Source organism: Onychostoma macrolepis, unplaced genomic scaffold (genome assembly GCF_012432095.1).
Source record: "Onychostoma macrolepis isolate SWU-2019 unplaced genomic scaffold, ASM1243209v1 Scaffold40, whole genome shotgun sequence".
Classification (NCBI taxonomy): Eukaryota; Metazoa; Chordata; class Actinopteri; order Cypriniformes; family Cyprinidae; genus Onychostoma; species Onychostoma macrolepis.
This window is the reverse complement of record NW_026704859.1, coordinates 12,501-25,872: the sequence shown is the minus strand read 5'-3', so window position 1 is coordinate 25,872 and position 13,372 is coordinate 12,501. Positions and strand designations below refer to the sequence as shown.

The 13,372-nt window shown below is 60.1% G+C and overlaps 1 non-coding gene across 1 annotated transcript; it reads left to right on the top strand.

Moving 5' to 3' along the window:
• Positions 1-12,433: 12,433 nt before the first annotated feature.
• On the top strand, positions 12,434-12,581 carry LOC131535599 (5.8S ribosomal RNA). Its single transcript, XR_009269679.1, has one exon. It is a non-coding gene; the product is annotated as a 5.8S ribosomal RNA (ribosomal RNA).
• The last annotated feature ends 791 nt before the right edge of the window (positions 12,582-13,372 follow it).

Below are 13,372 nucleotides of genomic sequence, written 5' to 3'. Positions count from 1 at the left end.
TAAGTCGATGCGGGTGACCAGCGGTAAATCTCTCCGGGTGACCAGCGGTAAACTTTTCCCGGGTGACCAGCGGTAAATCTCTCCGGGTGACCAGCGGTAAACTTTTCCCGGGTGACCAGCGGTAAATCTCTCCGGGTGACCAGCGGTAAACTTTTCCCGGGTGACCAGCGGTAAATCTCTCCGGGTGACCAGCGGTAAATCTCTCCGGGTGACCAGCGGTAAACTTTTCCCGGGTGACCAGCGGTAAACTTTTCCCGGGTGACCAGCGGTAAATCTCTCCGGGTGACCAGCGGTAAACTTTTCCCGGGTGACCAGCGGTAAATCTCTCCCGGGTGACCAGCGGTAAATCTCTCCGGGTGACCAGCGGTAAACTTTTCCCGGGTGACCAGCGGTAAATCTCTCCGGGTGACCAGCGGTAAATCTCTCCGGGTGACCAGCGGTAAATCTCTCCCGGGTGACCAGCGGTAAACTTTTCCCGGGTGACCAGCGGTAAATCTCTCCGGGTGACCAGCGGTAAACTTTTCCCGGGTGACCAGCGGTAAATCTCTCCGGGTGACCAGCGGTAAACTTTTCCCGGGTGACCAGCGGTAAATCTCTCCGGGTGACCAGCGGTAAACTTTTCCCGGGTGACCAGCGGTAAATCTCTCCGGGTGACCAGCGGTAAATCTCTCCGGGTGACCAGCGGTAAACTTTTCCCGGGTGACCAGCGGTAAACTTTTCCCGGGTGACCAGCGGTAAATCTCTCCGGGTGACCAGCGGTAAACTTTTCCCGGGTGACCAGCGGTAAATCTCTCCCGGGTGACCAGCGGTAAATCTCTCCGGGTGACCAGCGGTAAATCTCTCCGGGTGACCAGCGGTAAATCTCTCCGGGTGACCAGCGGTAAATCTCTCCGGGTGACCAGCGGTAAACTTTTCCCGGGTGACCAGCGGTAAACTTTTCCCGGGTGACCAGCGGTAAATCTCTCCGGGTGACCAGCGGTAAACTTTTCCCGGGTGACCAGCGGTAAATCTCTCCCGGGTGACCAGCGGTAAATCTCTCCGGGTGACCAGCGGTAAACTTTTCCCGGGTGACCAGCGGTAAATCTCTCCGGGTGACCAGCGGTAAATCTCTCCGGGTGACCAGCGGTAAATCTCTCCGGGTGACCAGCGGTAAATCTCTCCGGGTGACCAGCGGTAAATCTCTCCGGGTGACCAGCGGTAAACTTTTCCCGGGTGACCAGCGGTAAATCTCTCCCGGGTGACCAGCGGTAAATCTCTCCGGGTGACCAGCGGTAAACTTTTCCCGGGTGACCAGCGGTAAATCTCTCCCAGGGTGACCAGTGGCCCGGTTCTCCGGAGGGCGCGGTTGGTTGAGTCAGTAACCCGGCTTAAGTGTGGGAGTCCCGGTTCGCTGGAGAACAGGTCGGGTGGTTCTCCGGAGGTGCCTCAAGGAGAGGTGGACGGTGGCTGGCTTCGGAGTCGGGTAGGAGGGGTGTAAGAGGTGGGTGGGGGTGCCTGAAGCAGGGGTGTCTATCTCCGGCCCCCGGGGGGGTATCGACTGGGAAGGCGGCGTTGGATAGGGGCCCTGGAGGTCTACTACGACCCCGAGTTTGGCAGAGTTTGTCCCCGCCTAGGATGAGTTATTCCCGGTCAAATTTTCAAGTTTGGAGGCTCAGATCTCCGGCCCCGGGGGTATCGACTGGGAAGGCGTCGTCGGATAGGGGCCCTGGAGGTCTAATTTTGCCCCGAGTTTGGCAGAGTTTGTCCCCGCCTAGGTGAGTTATTCCCGGTCAAAATTTGAACTTTGGGGGCTCTATCTCCGGCCCCCGTGGGGGTATCGAGTCGTTGAAGGCGGCGTTGGATAGGGGCCGTGGAGGTGTAATTTTGACCCGAGTTTGGTGGAGTTTTTCCCGACTGGGTCGAGTTATTCCCGGTCAAAATTTTCAAGTTTGAGGCTCAGATCTCCGGCCCCCGAGGGGCTTTGGGCTAGGGGAAGACGGCGTTGGATAGGGGCCCTGGAGGTCTAATATTTCCCCGAGTTTGGTGGAGTTTTTCCTCGACTGGGTCGAGTTATTCTCGGTCAAATTTTCAAGTTTGAGGCTCAGATCACCGCCCCCGAGGGGCTGTGGGATCGGGGAAGACGGCGTTGGATAGGGGCCCTGGAGGTCTAATATTTCCCGAGTTTGGTGGAGTTTTTCCTCGACTGGGTCGAGTTATTCTCGGTCAAATTTTCAAGTTTGAGGCTCAGATCACCGGCCCCCGAGGGGCTGTGGGATCGGGAAGGCGGCGTTGATAGGGGCCGTGGAGGTGTAATTTTGACCCGAGTTTGGTGGAGTTTTTCCTCGAGTGGCCGAGTTATTCCCGGTCAAATTTTCAAGTTTGGAGGCTCAGATCTCCGGCCCCCGAGGGGCTTTGGGCTCGGGGAAGGCGGCGTTGGATAGGGGCCGTGGAGGTGTAATTTTGACCCGAGTTTGGTAGAGGTTGCCCTCGAGTTGGTTGAGTTATTGCCGGTCAAAATTTGAACTTTGGGGGCTCTATCTCCGCCCCGGATGACTTTTGGCTAGGGAAGGCGGCGTTGGATAGGGGCCGTGGAGGTGTAATTTTGACCCGAGTTTGGTAGAGGTTGCCTCGAGTTGGTTGAGTTATTCCCGGTCAAAATTTGAACTTTGGGGGCTCTATCTCCGGCCCCGGATGACTTTTGGCTAGGGAAGGCGGCGTTGGATAGGGGCCGTGGAGGTGTAATTTTGACCCGAGTTTGGTAGAGGTTGCCTCGAGTTGGTTGAGTTATTGCCGGTCAAAATTTGAACTTTGGGGGCTCTATCTCCGCCCCGGATGACTTTTGGCTAGAGGAAGGCGGCGTTGGATAGGGGCCGTGGAGGTGTAATTTTGACCCGAGTTTGGTAGAGGTTGCCCTCGAGTTGGTTGAGTTATTGCCGGTCAAAATTTGAACTTTGGGGGCTCTATCTCCGGCCCCGGATGACTTTTGGCTAGGGAAGGCGGCGTTGGATAGGGGCCGTGGAGGTGTAATTTTGACCCGAGATTGGTAGAGGTTGCCTCGAGTTGGTTGAGTTATTGCCGGTCAAAATTTGAACTTTGGGGGCTCTATCTCCGCCCCGGATGACTTTTGGCTAGGGAAGGCGGCGTTGGATAGGGGCCGTGGAGGTGTAATTTTGACCCGAGTTTGGTAGAGGTTGCCTCGAGTTGGTTGAGTTATTCCCGGTCAAAATTTGAACTTTGGGGGCTCTATCTCCGCCCCGGATGACTTTTGGCTAGGGAAGGCGGCGTTGGATAGGGGCCGTGGAGGTGTAATTTTGACCCGAGTTTGGTAGAGGTTGCCCTCGAGTTGGTTGAGTTATTGCCGGTCAAAATTTGAACTTTGGGGGCTCTATCTCCGGCCCCGGATGACTTTTGGCTAGGGAAGGCGGCGTTGGATAGGGGCCGTGGAGGTGTAATTTTGACCCGAGTTTGGTAGAGGTTGCCCTCGAGTTGGTTGAGTTATTCCCGGTCAAAATTTGAACTTTGGGGGCTCTATCTCCGGCCCCGGATGACTTTTGGCTAGGGAAGGCGGCGTTGGATAGGGGCCGTGGAGGTGTAATTTTGACCCGAGTTTGGTAGAGGTTGCCCTCGAGTTGGTTGAGTTATTCCCGGTCAAAATTTGAAATTTGGGGGCTCTATCTCCGCCCCGGATGACTTTTGGCTAGGGAAGGCGGCGTTGATAGGGGCCGGAGGTGTAATTTTGATCCGAGTTTGGTAGAGGTAGCCCTCGAGTTGGTTGAGTTATTCCCGGTCAAAATTTGAACTTTGGGGCGCTACCTCCGCCCCCGGTGGGTTATCGACTCGGGGCGGCGGCGTCGGATAGGGCCCGTCGGGGTCTACTTGCGTGCCGAGTTTGGAGTCGCTGGGCCTCGGCGTTTCGTTTCGGGCTAGGGTCGAACTTCCAACCCCTCTTCGCCGGTGGCCTTGCCCAGGAGAGCGCGCCTTTCCCGGCTACGGCTCCGGTCTCGCCTGCGGGCCGGAGGTCGGTCCGTTAGGGGAAGCCGTTTTGAGGTGCCATCGATAAGGTTTTGGGGTCACCAGCGGCGGGTACGGTCGCCTCGGGCCTCTTCCGGCCTTCCCGACCAGGGCGGCCCTCTCGGCACGGCCGCGCGGGAGTGGACCCTGGATGAATTTCGGTTCGAAAACGACTAAGTCGAAAACGGGGCTTGGGCCAAACATCCAGGGTGTCTGAGGCGCCGAGGCAGGCCGGGACGGCGCCTCGTCCCTGGGTAGGTTCCGATTCGACCGCGACCCTGGAGGTGGGTCCGTTAGGGGAAGCTGGTTTGAGGTGCCGCCGGAAATGATTGAACGTGTGATTTTGTGGACTTAGGTTTTGAGCGCTAAAAGCGGAGCTCCAGGGGCTTTTTCGAGCGACGCCAGGCCCAGAGACACGCCTCCTGGCGGGTGGGCACTGCCCCAGCGCCTTGGTCCGGTTCTCGTAACGGTCACAGCTAAGCTCCAGGGGCTTTTTCGAGCGACGCCAGGCCCAGAGACACGCCTCCTGGTGGGTGGGCACTACCCCAGCGCCTTGGTCCGGTTCTCGTAACGGTCACAGCTAAGCTCCAGGGGCTTTTTCGAGCGACGCCAGGCCCAGAGACACGCCTCCTGGCGGGTGGGCACTACCCCAGCGCCTCACCCGTTGTCGGTAACGGTGAAAGCTAAGCTCCAGGGGCTTTTTCGAGCGACGCCATGCCCAGAGACACGCCTCGCTGGCGGGCTGGGCAGTACCTGACGCCTCACCCAGGAATTGACGGTTCTCCCTAACGATGAAAGCTAAGCTCCAGGGGCTTTTTCGAGCGACGCCAGGCCCAGAGACACGCCTCCTGGCGGGTGGGCACTCACCCCAGCGCCTTGGTCCGGTTCTCGGTAACGGTCACAGCTAAGCTCCAGGGGCTTTTTCGAGCGACGCCAGGCCCAGAGACATGTCTCGCTGGCGGGTGGGCAGTACATTGATGCCCCTCACCCAGGAATTTACGGTTCTCCTAACGATGAAAGCTAAGCTCCAGGGGCTTTTTCGAGCGACGCCAGGCCCAGAGACACGCCTCCTGGCGGGTGGGCACTACCCCAGCGCCTTGGTCCGGTTCTCGGTAACGGTCACAGCTAAGCTCCAGGGGCTTTTTCGAGCGACGCCAGGCCCAGAAACACGCCTCGCTGGTGGGTGGGCACTACCCCAGCGCCTTACTCTGTTTGTCGGTAACGGTGAAAGCTAAGCTCCAGCGGCTTTTTCGAGCGACGCCAGGCCCAGAAACACGCCTCGCTGGTGGGTGGGCACTACCCCAGCGCCTTGGTCCGGTTCTCGTAACGGTCACAGCTAAGCTCCAGGGGCTTTTTCGAGCGACGCCAGGCCCAGAAACACGCCTCGCTGGTGGGTGGGCACCACCCCAGCGCCTTACTCTGTTTGTCGGTAACAGTGAAAGCTAAGCTCCAGGGGCTTTTTCGAGCGACGCCAGGCCCAGAGACATGTCTCGCTGGCGGGTGGGCACTCACCCCAGCGCCTTACTCCGGTTGTCGGTAACGGTCACAGCTAAGCTCCAGGGGCTTTTTCGAGCAACGCCAGGCCCAGAGACACGCCTCCTGGCGGGTAGGCGGCACCCCAACCCCAACCCTAACCCTAACCCTAACCCTAACCCTAACCCTAACTCTACGCCTTGGTCCGGTTCTCGTAACGGTCACAGCTAAGCTCCAGCGGCTTTTTCGAGCAACGCCAGGCCCAGAGACACGCCTCCTGGTGGGTGGGCACTACCCCAGCGCCTTGGTCCGTTCTCGGGTGACCAGCGGCGGGTTTGAGGCCCGTGGCCTCTTCGGCGAGAGGCGGTACCGCGAGGGCTCGCCTCTCGGCCCCGGCCGTGGGGTGTAGACCCTGGAGGAATTGGGTCGGAAAACGACTAAGTCGAAAAGGGGGCTCGGGCCAAACATCCAGGGTGCCCGATGCGCCGAGGCAGGCCGGGAAGGTGCCTCGCCCCGGTAGGTTCCGATTCGACCGCGACCCTGGAGGTCGGTCCGTTAGGGGAAGCCGCTTTGAGGTGCCATCGAATTAAGCGAACGCCTAATTTTGTGGACTTAGGTTTTGACCGCTTAAAAGCGGAGCTCCAGAGGCGGCGCAGAGGGACGCTTAGCCCACGCACTCACCCTGGCGGCGGGTGACGCCAGGCCGACGGCCGCCCTCCTCCCGGCGGTCCCGGGGTGACCAGCGGCAGAGGAATTTCGGGTCGGAAAACGACTAAGTCGAAAAGGGGGCTCGGCCAAACATCCAGGGTGTCCGAGTCGCCGCAGCAGGCCGGGAAGGCGCCGTCCCCGGCAGGTTCCAGATTCGACCGCGACCCTGGAGATCGGGTCCGATAGGGGAAGCCGCTTTGAGGTGCCGCGATTACCGAAAGGCAAATTTGGTGGACTTAGGTTTTGAGCGCTATGAAAATGACCGAGGTCCACGCCCCTGGTCGATTGAGCGCCAGAGCGCCCGAGCTAGACCCCGCCCGCCGAGAAGGTGCTCGCCCCGCTTTGCCATAAAGCACTGGCCGCTGTGGGTTGGGTGTTCCTAGGGCACGGCGAAAAGTTTGGTACGGTGACCCGAGGGCTAAATCGCTTGTCCGCTTTGATGCGCCAAGACGAGAAGGCCCCTCCGGGTGCCGACGCTTCATAGGGAGGCTCAGACGGCCGGTCTTGTCTCGAGGTTCGGCACCGGGCGGGCCGAGAGGAGCCTGCGGCGAGGGTTTCGTTAGGTGTCCGCCTCGGCGCCACGGGCGCCAGCCGCACTCCCCGGTCCCCGAAACGCACTTTTCCCCACGGCTGCAATCCAGCGGTCACTCCCCAAAGTCAAAGATAAGCATTCTTCCCTGACAGTGGAGCGAGAGGCTGCCGACGTCGCCTCTATGAGCGGCCGCACCAGCGAGGCATAGCGGGTGTGCCTCACCTCTTCGCGGAGCGAGACCCGCGTAGGATTCAAGCGCCGCGGTTGTTCCCTTTTTGCCCCCACCGTCGCACGGTTGGGCTTACCTGGTTGATCCTGCCAGTAACATATGCTTGTCTCAAAGATTAAGCCATGCAGGTCTAAGTACACACGGCCGGTACAGTGAAACTGCGAATGGCTCATTAAATCAGTTATGGTCCCTTTGATCGCCCACCCGGTACTTGGATAACTGTGGCAATTCCAGAGCTAATACATGCAAACGGGCGCCGACCTGCCTTCCGGGGCGGGACGCTGCATTTATCAGATCCAAAACCCATCCGTGGTCGGGCCCGCCCCGCCCGGTCCCTTTGGTGACTCTAGATAACCTCGGCCGATCGCTCCGCTGGGCGGCGACGATTCTTTCGAATGTCTGCCCTATCAACTTTCGATGGTACTTTAGGCGCCACCATGGTGACCACGGGTAACGGGAATCAGGGTTCGATTCCGGAGAGGGAGCCTGAGAAACGGCTACCACATCCAAGGAAGGCAGCAGGCGCAAGAAATTACCCATTTCCGACTCGGAGAGGTAGTGACGAAAATAACAATACAGGTCTCTTTCGAGGCCCTGTAATTGGAATGAGCGATCCTAAACCCATGGGCGAGGACCCATTGAGGGCAAATTTGGTGGACTTAGGTTTTGACCGCTTAAAAGCGGAGCTCCAGAGGCGGCGCAGAGGGACGCTTAGCCCACGCACTCACCCTGGCGGCGGGTGACGCCAGGCCGACGGCCGCCTCCTCCCGGCGGTCCCGGGGTGACCAGCGGCAGAGGAATTTCGGGTCGGAAAACGACTAAGTCGAAAAGGGGGCTCGGGCCAAACATCCAGGGTGTCCGAGTCGCCGCAGCAGGCCGGGAAGGCGCCGCCCCGGCAGGTTCCAGATTCGACCGCGACCCTGGAGATCGGGTCCGATAGGGGAAGCCGCTTTGAGGTGCCGCGATTACCGAAAGGCAAATTTGGTGGACTTAGGTTTTGAGCGCTATGAAAATGACCGAGGTCCACGCCCCTGGTCGATTGAGCGAGCGCGCCCGAGCTAGACCCCGCCCGCCGAGAAGGTGCTCGCCCCGCTTGCCATAAAGCACTGGCCGCTGTGGGTTGGGTGTTCCTAGGGCACGGCGAAAAGTTTGGTACGGTGACCCGAGGGCTAAATCGCTTGTCCGCTTTGATGCGCCAAGACGAGAAGGCCCCTCCGGGTGCCGACGTTTCATAGGGAGGCTCAGACGGCCGGTCTTGTCTCGGAGGTTCGGCACCGGGCGGGCCGAGAGGAGCCTGCGGCGAGGGTTTCGTTAGGTGTCCGCCTCGGCGCCACGGGCGCCAGCCGCACTCCCCGGTCCCCGCGAAACGCACTTTTCCCCTTACGGCTGCAATCCAGCGGTCACTCCCCAAAGTCAAAGATAAGCATTCTTCCTGACAGTGGAGCGAGAGGCTGCCGACGTCGCCTCTATGAGCGGCCGCACCAGCGAGGCATAGCGGGTGTGCCTCACCTCTTCGCGGAGCGAGACCCGCGTAGGATTCAAGCGCCGCGGTTGTTCCCTTTTTGCCCCCACCGTCGCACGGTTGGGCTTACCTGGTTGATCCTGCCAGTAACATATGCTTGTCTCAAAGATTAAGCCATGCAGGTCTAAGTACACACGGCCGGTACAGTGAAACCGCGAATGGCTCATTAAATCAGTTATGGTCCCTTTGATCGCTCCACCCGGTACTTGGATAACTGTGGCAATTCCAGAGCTAATACATGCAAACGGGCGCCGACCTGCCTTCGGGGCGGGACGCGGCATTTATCAGATCCAAAACCCATCCGTGGTCGGGCCCGCCCCGCCCGTCCCTTTGGTGACTCTAGATAACCTCGGCCGATCGCTCCGCTGGGCGGCGACGATTCTTTCAATGTCTGCCCTATCAACTTTCGATGGTACTTTAGGCGCCACCATGGTGACCACGGGTAACGGGAATCAGGGTTCGATTCGGAGAGGGAGCCTGAGAAACGGCTACCACATCCAAGGAAGGCAGCAGGCGCAAATTACCCATTTCCGACTCGGAGAGGTAGTGACGAAAATAACAATACAGGTCTCTTTCGAGGCCCTGTAATTGGAATGAGCGATCCTAAACCCATGGGCGAGGACCCATTGAGGGCAAGTCTGGTGCCAGCAGCCGTAATTCCAGCTCCAATAGCGATATTAAAGTTGCTGCAGTTAAAAGCTCAGAGTTGATCTCGGAGTGGCTGGCGGTCCGCCGCGAGGCGAGCCACCGCCTGTCCCGGACCCTGCCTCCCGCGCCCGGATGCCCTTAACTGGGTGTCCGTCACCGGGCCCGGAGCGCTTACTTTGAAAAATTAGAGTGTTCAAAGCAGGTCGCCTGCCGCCGCTGAATACCGCAGCTAGGAATAATGGAATAGGACTCGTTCTATTTTGTGGGTTTCTGGAACCCGGGCCATGATTAAGAGGGACGGCCGGGGCATTCAGACATACCGCTAGAGGTGAAATTTTGGACCGCGCAAGACGGACGAAAGCGAAAGCATTTGCCAAGAATGTTTTCATTAATCAAGAACGAAAGTCGGAGGTTCAAGACGATCAGATACCGTCAGAAGTTCCGATCAGAACGATGCCGACCCGCGATCCGGGCGGCGTTATTCCCATGACCCGCTGGCAGCGCAAGGGAAACCACGAGTCTTTGGGTTCCGGGGAGTATGGTTGCAAAGCTGAAACTTAAAGGAATTGACGGAAGGGCACCACCAGGAGTGGAGCCTGCGGCTTAATTTGACTCAACACGGAAACCTCACCCGCCCGGACACGGAAAGGATTGACAGATTGATAGCTCTTTCTCGATTCTGTGGGTGGTGGTGCATGGCCGTTCTTAGTTGGTGGAGCGATTTGTCTGGTTCATTCCGATAACGAACGAGACCGCTTGCTAAATAGTTACGCTGCCCCGCGCGGTCGGCGCTCAACTTTAGAGGGACAAGTGGCGCTCAGCCACGCGAGATGGAGCAATAACAGGTCTGTGATGCCCTTAGATGTCCGGGCTGCACGCGCCACAATGGGCGGATCAGCGGTGTCTACCCTGCGCCGAGAGGCGCTGGTAACCCGCTGAACCCCGCCGTGATCGGGACTGGGGATTGAAACTATTTCCCATCAACGAGGAATTCCCAGTAAGCGCGGGTCATAAGCTCGCTGATTAAGTCCCTGCCCTTGTACACACCGCCCGTCGCTACTACCGATTGGATGGTTTAGTGAGGTCTCGATCGCCCCGCCGCTCCTCGCGGGCCCTGGCGGAGCGCCGAGAAGACGATCAAACTTGACTATCTAGAGGAAGTAAAAGTCGAACAAGGTTTCCGTAGGTGAACCCGCGGAAGGATCATTACAGCAGTGTCGGGACAAGGCCGGACCAAAAACGCTTTTGAGCGAAAAAGACGCCCGAGCGCTGGCGGCGGTGGAGAGGGGAGGTCGGGGTTCGCGCGTCCTCCTCGCCACCCGGTCGGGTTAAAACCTTAACCCAAGAAAAGTCGTAACAAGGTTTCCGTGAGGTGAACCCGCGGAAGGATCATTACAGCAGTGTCGGGACAAGGCCGGACCCGAAAACGTTTTGAGCGAAAAAGACGCCCGAGCGCTGGCGGCGGTGGAGAGGGGAGGTCGGGGTTCGCGCGTCCTCCTCGCCACCCGGTCGGGTTAAAACCTTAACCCAAGAAAAGTCGTAACAAGGTTTCCGTGAGGTGAACCCGCGGAAGGATCATTACAGCAGTGTCGGGACAAGGCCGGACCAAAAACGCTTTTGAGCGAAAAAGACGCCCGAGCGCTGCGGGCGGCGGTGGAGAGGGGAGGTCGGGGTTCGCGCGTCCTCCTCGCCACCCGGTCGGGTTAAAACCTTAACCCAAGAAAAGTCGTAACAAGGTTTCCGTAGGTGAACCCGCGGAAGGATCATTACAGCAGTGTCGGGACAAGGCCGGACCCGAAAACGTTTTGAGCGAAAAAGACGCCCGAGCGTGGCGGCGGTGGAGAGGGGAGGTCGGGGTTCGCGCGTCCTCCTCGCCACCCGGTCGGGTTAAAACCTTAACCCAAGAAAAGTCGTAACAAGGTTTCCGTAGGTGAACCCGCGGAAGGATCATTACAGCAGTGTCGGGACAAGGCCGGACCAAAAACGCTTTTGAGCGAAAAAGACGCCCGAGCGCTGCGGGCGGCGGTGGAGAGGGGAGGTCGGGGTTCGCGCGTCCTCCTCGCCACCCGGTCGGGTTAAAACCTTAACCCAAGAAAAGTCGTAACAAGGTTTCCGTAGGTGAACCCGCGGAAGGATCATTACAGCAGTGTCGGGACAAGGCCGGACCCGAAAACGTTTTGAGCGAAAAAGACGCCCGAGCGCTGCGGGCGGCGGTGGAGAGGGGAGGTCGGGGTTCGCGCGTCCTCCTCGCCACCCGGTCGGGTTAAAACCTTAACCCAAGAAAAGTCGTAACAAGGTTTCCGTAGGTGAACCCGCGGAAGGATCATTACAGCAGTGTCGGGACAAGGCCGGACCCGAAAACGCTTTTGAGCGAAAAAGACGCCCGAGCGCTGCGGGCGGCGGTGGAGAGGGGAGGTCGGGGTTCGCGCGTCCTCCTCGCCACCCGGTCGGGTTAAAACCTTAACCCAAGAAAAGTCGTAACAAGGTTTCCGTAGGTGAACCCGCGGAAGGATCATTACAGCAGTGTCGGGACAAGGCCGGACCCGAAAACGCTTTTGAGCGAAAAAGACGCCCGAGCGTGGCGGCGGTGGAGAGGGGAGGTCGGGGTTCGCGCGTCCTCCTCGCCACCCGGTCGGGTTAAAACCTTAACCCAAGAAAAGTCGTAACAAGGTTTCCGTGAGGTGAACCCGCGGAAGGATCATTACAGCAGTGTCGGGACAAGGCCGGACCAAAAACGCTTTTGAGCGAAAAAGACGCCCGAGCGTGGCGGCGGTGGAGAGGGGAGGTCGGGGCCCGCGCGTCCTCCTCGCCACCCGGTCGGGTTAAAACCTTAACCCAAGAAAAGTCGTAACAAGGTTTCCGTAGGTGAACCCGCGGAAGGATCATTACAGCAGTGTCGGGACAAGGCCGGACCCGAAAACGCTTTTGAGCGAAAAAGACGCCCGAGCGCTGGCGGCGGTGGAGAGGGGAGGTCGGGGCCCGCGCGTCCTCCTCGCCACCCGGTCGGGTTAAAACCTTAACCCAAGAAAAGTCGTAACACCGATGCGGCAAAGGTATCGGACGAGAACCTGTAAGAAGGATCAACTGATGCGGCAAAGGTATCGGACGCCAGCCCAACTGATGCAATGATGCGCAAAGGTATCGGATCTGACACGCTCCCATCGGCGCCTTCCTCCGACTAGGCGCCGCCTGGGCGGGTACTCCTGAATGGCCCGCAACCCTGCCGACCGTGGGTTTGAAGACCCCCGCAACGGGCGCCCGTCCGGGTTTCACCCCGGTTTTTTAACCCCGCTCTGTCCGTCTCAGCCTACTTACCTCAAACAAAGAGTACAACTCTTAGCGGTGGATCACCGGCTCGTATGTCGATGAAGAACGCAGCTAGCTGCGAGAACTAATGTGAATTGCAGGACACATTGATCATCGACACTGAACGCACTTTGCGCCCCGGTTCCTCCCGGGCCACGCCTGCCTGAGGGTCGCTTCCTATCGATCGGGCCTCCGGGTCCCGCGGCTGGAGCTCAGAGGGGCTTTTGACCTCCTCCGCCCTCCTAAGTGCAGACCGCCCGGTCCGCTTCCCGCCCGGCCTCCTCTGGCCCCTTCCACTGCCTCTCCTCCCCACGGGAGGGGAGGGCGGCGCCTGCCTGCGGCTCGAGGACCGGAGGTCCTCCTCCGCTGCTGCCGGTGGGTCTGAACCCTCCGCTGCCCGCGCGACGGGACCTCCAACTCGTCCGTGGGCGGACGCTGCTTTGGTGGGAGGGCTCCTCCGCCTCTCTCGCCCCTCTGGGGCGGGAGGGCGGCGGCGACACGCCCGCCGGTTCTGCGAGGACCGGGGTCTCGACCTCAATCTCGCGCCGACGGGCGGACGCTGCTTTGGTGGGAGGGCTCCTCCGCCTCTCTCGCCCCTCTGGGGCGGGAGGGCGGCGGCGACACGCCCGCCGGTTCTGCGAGGACCGGGGTCTCGACCTCAATCTCGCGCCGACGGGCGGACGCCGCTGCTTGTGGGGGGACGCGTCTGCGGGGGTTTCCCGACGGCGGCGCGGCGCCCCGGCGGCGACCGACTCGACTCAGGCCAGCCTCCCGCCCCTCTGGGGCGGGAGGGCGGCGCCTGCCTGCGGCTCGAGGACCGGAGGTCCTCCTCCGCTGCTGCCGGTGGGTCTGAACCCTCCGCTGCCCGCGCGACGGGACCTCCAACTCGCCTGTGGGCGGACGCTGCTTTGGTGGGAGGGCTCCTCCGCCTCTCGCCCCTCTGGGGCGGGAGGGCGGCGGCGAC